At 46.3% G+C, this 7,860-nt stretch overlaps 1 long non-coding RNA gene across 2 annotated transcripts; it reads right to left on the minus strand.

The window, feature by feature from the left end:
• Positions 1-5,382: 5,382 nt before the first annotated feature.
• Positions 5,383-7,246, minus strand: LOC147696903 (uncharacterized). Of its 2 annotated transcripts, XR_015299123.1 has the most exons (5): positions 7,185-7,246; positions 6,194-6,298; positions 6,026-6,100; positions 5,823-5,941; positions 5,383-5,512 (listed from the first exon to the last, which is right to left on the minus strand). It is a non-coding gene; the product is annotated as an uncharacterized LOC147696903 (long non-coding RNA). The 2 variants fall into 2 exon arrangements; XR_015299124.1 differs by lacking the exon at positions 5,823-5,941 and having other exon boundaries at positions 5,437-5,512.
• Positions 7,247-7,860: the final 614 nt, after the last annotated feature.

Below are 7,860 nucleotides of genomic sequence, written 5' to 3' on the forward strand. Positions count from 1 at the left end.
AAGATCGTCTCGACAACAACGCCCAAAACAGCAAGGAACTATTCAACATCGTCAAAGAATTCACCAACCCCACCGCCGGCACCAACGACATCACTCCCTCCCAAGACCTCTGCGACTCTCTATCCTCTTTCTTCCACAACAAAATCGCCGACATCCATAACAGCTTTAAAAACCAGTCAGAAGAACAACCCACTCCACCCTCCTCAGAACTAAAACAGCACTCTCACAACCTTTGCGCCTGGAACCCAATCACCACTGAAGACACCATCCGACTGGTGAACTCCATCCACAGAGGATCACCAACTGACCCATGCCCCCACCACATCTTCAACAAAGCAAACTCCATCATCGCACCCCATCTCCGCGATGTCATCAACTGTTCCCTCAATTCCGCTACCTTCCCAGACAGCTGGAAACATGCCGAACTCAGCGCCCTTCTGAAGAAACCCACAGCGGACCCCTCTGAGCTTAAGAACTACCGCCCCATCTCTCTCCTCCCCTTCCCGGCCAAAGTCATTGAGAAAGCCGTCAATAGCCAGCTCGCCGCCTTCCTTGAATCCAACAATTCACTCGACCCCTCACAGTCCGGCTTCTGAGCCAAACACAGCAACAAGACCGCACTCATCGCTGCTACGGATGACATCCGAACGCTACTGGACTGTGGAGAATCAGTTGCCCTCATCCTACTTGACCTCTCCGCCGCCTTCGACACAGTCTGTCATAACACCCTCATACAACGCCTTAGCAACGTCGGAATACAAGGAAAAGCATTGGACTGGATCATCTCGTTCCTCGCCGGAAGAACTCAGAGAGTCCGCCTCCCCCCATTCAAATCAGAGCCACGAAGTCATCTGCGGTGTACCACAAGGATCATCACTCAGTCCCACCCTCTTCAACGTGTACATGAGTCCCCTCGCAACCATCGCGCGACAACACGACCTCAACATCATCTCCTACCCAGACGACACCCAACTAATCCTCTCCCTCACCAAAGACCCCAACACCGCAAAAAACAATCTACACGAAGGAATGAAAGAAGTAGCCGAATGGATGAAGAACAGCCGTTTAAAACTAAATTCTGACAAAACGGAAGTCCTCATCTTAGGACAGTCCCCCTCTGCATGGGATGACTCATGGTGGCCATCGGCCCTGGGCACAGCACCCATACCAACGGACCACGCACGTAACCTGGGCTTCATCCTAGACTCCTCCCTCTCGATGACCAGACAAGTCAACGCCGTCTCATCATCATGCTTCAACATCCTACGCATGCTCAAAAAAATCTTCCGCTGGATCCCCACCGAAACAAGAAAAACTGTCACCCACGCACTAGTCACTAGCCGACTAGATTATGGAAACACCCTTTATGCCGGAACCACAGCCAAACTACAGAAAAAACTCCAACGCATCCAAAACGCCTCAGCCAGACTCATACTGGACATCCCCCGACAAGCCCACATTTCCAGTCACCTCCTAAAAGACCTCCACTGGCTTCCTGTCAACAAGAGAGTAATGTTCCGTCTCCTCACCCACGCACACAAGGCCCTCTACGACCTAGGACCAGAATGCCTCAACAAACGACTGTCCTTCTACACACCCACCCGCCAACTACGCTCATCTAATCAAGCCCTCGCCGCAATTCCATGCATTAATAGATCCACCATGGGAGGAAGATCTTTCTCCTACTTAGCGGCCAAGACCTGGAATTCCATCCCCACTCACCTCCGCCTTACACAGAACCACCTCTCCTTTAGAAAGCAGCTAAAAACCTGGCTACTCGATAAGTAATCCACCCACCCTCCCCAAGCGCCTTGAGACCCTCTGGGTGAGTAGTGCGCTATACAAATTACTGAACTTGAACTTGAAAATAATGCTCCAATGTCCTCAGCAGGTCTTTACGGATTTTAAGATTGCGCATGTACCAGGGATTAATGGGGGCTATCCTACCACCTGACCCCGAAGTTGTATCGAATTGGAACCAGAGTGGCGAATGATCCGATATGCCCCTTGCCAGATGTGAAGCCTCTGTGATGGAATATGCTTGGGTCGCCGGCACCAAACAGTGATCAATACGTGAAAGACTACCATGAGCACCAGAGTGGAAGGTGTACTGTCGTTGGTCCGGATGAAGCAGTCAGCAACCATCGACCAAACTAATGCATCCATAAACTCAGGAAGCCATCTTTGCGCCCGCCCCGTATCTCTAGGTGGATGCCTATCTATAGTGCCGGAGACCACAGCATTAAAGTCGCCTCTCAAGATCAGTAGACCTCTCGGGAGGTCCAGGAGGACTTTCCCCAAATCTACGAAAGTGGTTGCCTGCAAACCTGGGGGGATGTAAACCGACAACAAGGAGAGGGTGTGCCACTCCCAACGACCAGACACCCCAATATATCTGCCCCTATCATCCTCAATAATGGAGTCAATCACAATCGGGAGCGTCTTTCTAATCAGAACCCCCACCCCCATGGACCCTGAAGTGAATCCCGCATGCGCCACCAATCGGTACCCCATTCTGTGCATCGCCTTGCATGAGTTCCCCACTAAATGCGTCTCTTGAAGCAGGACCACATCAGGGGCGTAGCGTTTAAGAAACTGAAGAACCACACTACGTTTAATTTTGTCCCCCAACCCATTTACATTCCAACTTAACACATTCAGCCCCCTACCCCCATCATAAAACATGAAATGGGTCAGTCTCCCCTCCAACTCCTGCACCTTGAACATGCTATTATTCTGTACGAAGCCTTGAAATGCAATGCCTATAACAAACAATACAAAAAAGTAACAAAAAATACCACCCCCAAACAAACCCTGTTCACCACCCCCCTCCCTGGACCCCTGCTCAGGGTGTTCATCCGCCCCCTACTCGCAGTGTGCCTGTCGCCCCATACTCTAACTACTAAACTATCAAAAAGTAACTCTGAGGAGGAGTACGACCCCGATACCCCGCCAAACCCTATACGTTCCATCAGACCCGTTCAAACAATTTCTACATCTGACTTGTCTACGAATTCTTTTCAGTCAGATTCCACCCCCCTACTTGATCCGACACCACCCGCAATAATGTTAGTCCTTATTCTTGCTCTTGCGCGCCGTCTTCTTCATCTCCACTCCTTCGCCGCTGGCCATTCTGAGTCTCCAACCAGTCCAAAGCAATTTCGGGATTGTCAAAGAATATCGCCCTGCCCGCATGTTCAACTCTCAACTTAGCGGGGTACATCATGCCATACTTCAGCCCTTTATCTCAAAGTTTCCTTTTAACACCCATGAAGGTTTGCTGTTGTTTCTGTACCGCCTGCGTAAAGTCTGGGAAAAAACCTAGGGTGGAGTTCTTGTACTGCAGAGGGCCCCCGGTCCTGGATGCTTGCAGGATAGCGTCTCTGTCCCTGAAATTAAGCACCCTCGCAATCATCGGTCGGGGCGGCGCTCTAGGTCGCGGTCACCTCCCGGTATCCTGTGCACTCTTTCAATTGTAAAAAATGTTCCCAGACCCCTGGGTTTCAAGTGATTGAGAATTATGTCTTTAACAAAAAGGTCAGCGGCCTGTCCCTCCGCCTTTTAAGGCACTCCAATAATACGCACATTATTTCTACGGGCCCTCCCTTCATATTCATCCAACTTGCGACTCGCGACTTCACTTGAGGTTTTGAAATCTTAAAATTCCTGTTGTAACAGAGCCACATTGTCTGTAAGACTGGATGTTTTGATGTCTAGTGATTTTACCTTTTAACTAGTCTTTGTGAGATCCGCTCGGATTAGATTAACCTCTATTGTGACCGCATCAAGCTTATGATCTAGGGACTCCATCTTCTTGCCAAGGGAGGTTTTCACCCCATTCGATCGTGGCCATCACATCCTGTAGCGTAGGCTCTGCTGTAGCCGCCGAATCTCCCGCACTCCCCTTTTGTGATCCCCCGAACCCAGTTGGCGACCCTCTGGGTTGCGTGTAACGATCCAATTTGTTAACTTGGGTGTATCTAGCTCCTCTAGCCGTCTTGGATTGTTATTTTTCGGTTTCAGGTTTTATCGCCATTTTGAGAAACAGAGGTGAGCAAAGCAAGGAGCGATGGGGAGCCCACGATGAGTCTCTAGATACTGTGCACAGCTACACTAACCACACTGTATGCACTCCTGCTCAGTCAGCGCAGTCCTTCATCCGCCGCGTGAGCCTGTTCTCCAGTGGGGGGGGGGGGGGGGGAGGGGGGAGGGGTGGTAACCAACCAAGACGCACCAATCACCCAGTACAACTCATCGACCTGCAATATCCAACGTACTGGCCACTCAGCAGGGTGCCTTTTCGTCGTGACGGCCTTTCACTGAGTGTTCATGGTCCTCATAGTGGGACATTCGCCACACTTCCAATACCGACCACAGCCGTTTTCTTCCCTCCGTCTTCTGCGCCGCAGCTACCACACCTTGTCAACACACATCATGTTGGGGCCCTCCAGATTGTCACAGGCTCACCAACTTACAGTCTTGGTCTCCTGGCTCACCCAGCAACTCCATAGCCCAATGCAGCGTGATTTTTGGGAACCTGCTTTGCAGCTGCCATACCGCCCGGGCCTCCGAGGTGGGCCACAATGATCCACACCCCCCCACGGCACTCACGTCTTCGCCTGTGAGCCCGTTCATAAAGCACTGCTGGTGGCGGCGGGGGGGGGGGGGTGGGGAGGGGGGGAAGGGAGCAGTCCGGTATATGCTGGAAGCGCGGACAGGGTTTCACGGGGCCGAGCCGAGGACTTCCGGTTTCGGCCCCGATGTTGATGCACTTAGATTGTGGTCTGCCTCCAACCTGAGGCCCCGGCTTCAGGGCCTACATGCCTCGATTTTCGACTTTCTGTTTCTCCGGTTCTCAAGGGCCGATTGGGACGCCGGTTGCAGTTCCCGGCATCGCTTCCCTTCCGCGACCGATTTTGACGGTCCGCTCCCAGGATTTAGTACAGGATACACCCCTGGCGGCGGGGTTCTCGGGAGCCCGGGACTCAAGTGACCATTTTGGACGCTCTCGTAGCTCCTCCTGACACCTGTCATTCTTATTTGTTTTTCTGAGCAGTGCCTCTTACTTTGTAGAGAATGCATCTAGTTAGAATGTTTATGTTTATTGTACTTGTATCAAAATAAGAGAAAAAAAGGGAGGTCTCCTATGAGATCCAATAAGGGACAAGGAGAAAGATATTGTAAACAAAGGAGTCCCAACAGTTTTACCAACCAATTATGGTTTCAAACACAAGAGCGAAAATTTAGCATCCACTGACCACACAAGTAACCACTAGTGCCACAAATAATATTACATAGTCATAGCCAATGAATACAATAATATATTGATCAGTAGAGAAAGATCATTAAAAAATGCAAAATGGTTTTAATACAATACATTGTTCTGTACAGAAGTACCATAAGACGATAATTAAAAACGTGTCAATTCACATAGACATATAAAAACAGGAAAAAACAAGTTGTCGACTCAGCGTTTCGGTATTTTGTTTTACACCTTCATCAGGACAATTTTCTATTTAATAAAAGAAACATACAGTTAGCGTACTTCTTCATCACTCTTTTATAAACTAAAAGCATTTATATAATAATCACTTTATCTATGCTCTAGATACAACCATTTTCAATTGATCAAAACAAAGTATTGGTACTTTAGGACACTGATCAAAGACAAACTAGTGGATCCTGGTTACAGGTTTGTGGAGCAACATTTCTAATATAAATAATCAAATAGCATTGCAACTCATATCGATAATGACAGGTTCTCGAAAATTTATTTTAAAAAAAGGCCTATACATGTCTCCAAGGGGAAACTAATTGCGTACCTCGCATCAATTGATTTTTTATTATTCAAGGCTCCACGTTAATTTGAAGCTCTCTTCTCTCGTTCCATGAACTTTGTTTCATCAATTAAATGGAATTAATGTCCTCTTGATTAAAAAACCTTTAGGGATAAATAAGGAAACCCACTTACTATAATGGTTTTATCTTGTTTGGTATCTACCCCAAATTAAGCCAAACATATTACCTTAAGGCTTTCCGGTTTGCTCGATGTATGTATGTACAAGGGAGCCACCGAGGTCTGTGTTTGTTTCAAAGGATACTGAAAAAAGTGAATATACAATCATTTTAATTAGTGATGACCTAATGTCTCTAGTTTCTTGATTATACCCAAGGTTTACTTAAGTCAACTTACCTAGTATAAATTTTACAAGGCCTTGGTTGCGCATACGATTGTTTGTTGATATGACAGCGCTCTTCTCAGGGGGTGTCCTCCTTTTTTGGTTTTTCATTTAACCATCTACAAAGAGCAAGAATATCATCTCATTTCCTGTTTTATTTTATATGTCAAATTTATCTAAGTCTGTACTTTTTCCTGTCTCGAGCCTGCTTGATCATGTTACTCAAGAGGTCCTAATTTGGATATTTCTCATGTTCTATTTACCGTGTCTATTCTTTATTTTTATCATCTAAGATAAAAGATATTATTAGTTCTATATTTAATGGTTCCATTAACAGCTGGAGGAAATTAAACCACTGTTGGTTTCCTTGCCCGGCACTGTCTAGAACGCTGGCTTTAAACCTATTTAGGGGCCATGCTGTTTTTTTTATAAAAAAAGGACTTACTTCGGCGAATATTAACAAATCGAGTTGCCTTGTCGTGTCTTTATGCTGCTATTTTTAAACATATTGTGAGTTCCGTTAGATATCTATAACTCTCTCTAGGTGACACATTATTTTTGCTAGCGGCCCTCTGTATTGGGTATATTAATACTTTAAATGCCATCATTTTACCTAAACGGTTAGCTGGCAGTTTCACTGGGATCATATTGTGTTAAGAGATAATCAAACGCCAAGCTGCTTTAGTTGCATGTTGTTAAGCGCCTGTTTCTAACTCTCTTTTTTGCAGTGCAATAGTTATTGCTACCGAACGCGAGACTTATTCAGTTGAACGTTATTAGGCGCGTGTTTTTGACTCTCTATTTGCGGCGCACTACTTTTACTAAAGACCTACTACGTAATTTATTAACAATAAAATATTTTAGTGGCGTATTCAATTTACTAGCGACCTACAGCATATTATATACATTCTTAAGATTAAATCTAAAGTTATAGAACTTCCTAGGGGTCTATTTTATTAAAGAGTATTTAACCACATGGCGTATATATTCCCCATCGTTTCTTACCTGCTGAACAGAGACCGGCCTCCCTGCTCCGCTTGCACCTCTACTGCATTAGTGGATCAACCATATCGTTACCTGACAACGTCTTTTCCGTATTTCCTCAAGCTTGAAATCCCGCGAGAAAATGATGCAGACGCATCGATAGTCTGTTTTCGTTCATAGTCTATTGGCCGCATTCCTTTTACCCTCTTTTTTATTTAATCAACATACTTTATTGAAACAAGTTCGTTTACTAGACACTCGGGGCAAAACTTGAAAGTAAACAAGCATATATTACTTACATTCCTAATATTGGGCCGAATTCCATCGGTATATATGAACAGCTAAGGCACTTATCAGTTTGCCTTTCTTTATTAATGCATGCCCCCCCTCAGCACAGTACCCTGGCTTGATTGATCTCTAGAAGGGGGGCCCCCAAGTTTCGTTACGCCACTGGATAATTTGACATATGTAGGCAACATATGTACGAGGTATAAAGTGCTGCTTGCATGGTGGGTGGGTCTGATGGCCCATTCCTCAGGTTTCACCATTTTACAACACAGACCGATTGGTACTGGTGGCACTGCTTACATCCAAATAACATTGGTGGGGCGTTATAAAACAATGTAAAGATCTCTGTGACACAGACTCTATGTGCACTCTATACCCGTTCAATGTTCCATGCCTTTCTCTGCTTCTC

This window comes from Lissotriton vulgaris, chromosome 8 (assembly GCF_964263255.1).
Source record: "Lissotriton vulgaris chromosome 8, aLisVul1.2, whole genome shotgun sequence".
Taxonomy (NCBI): Eukaryota; Metazoa; Chordata; class Amphibia; order Caudata; family Salamandridae; genus Lissotriton; species Lissotriton vulgaris.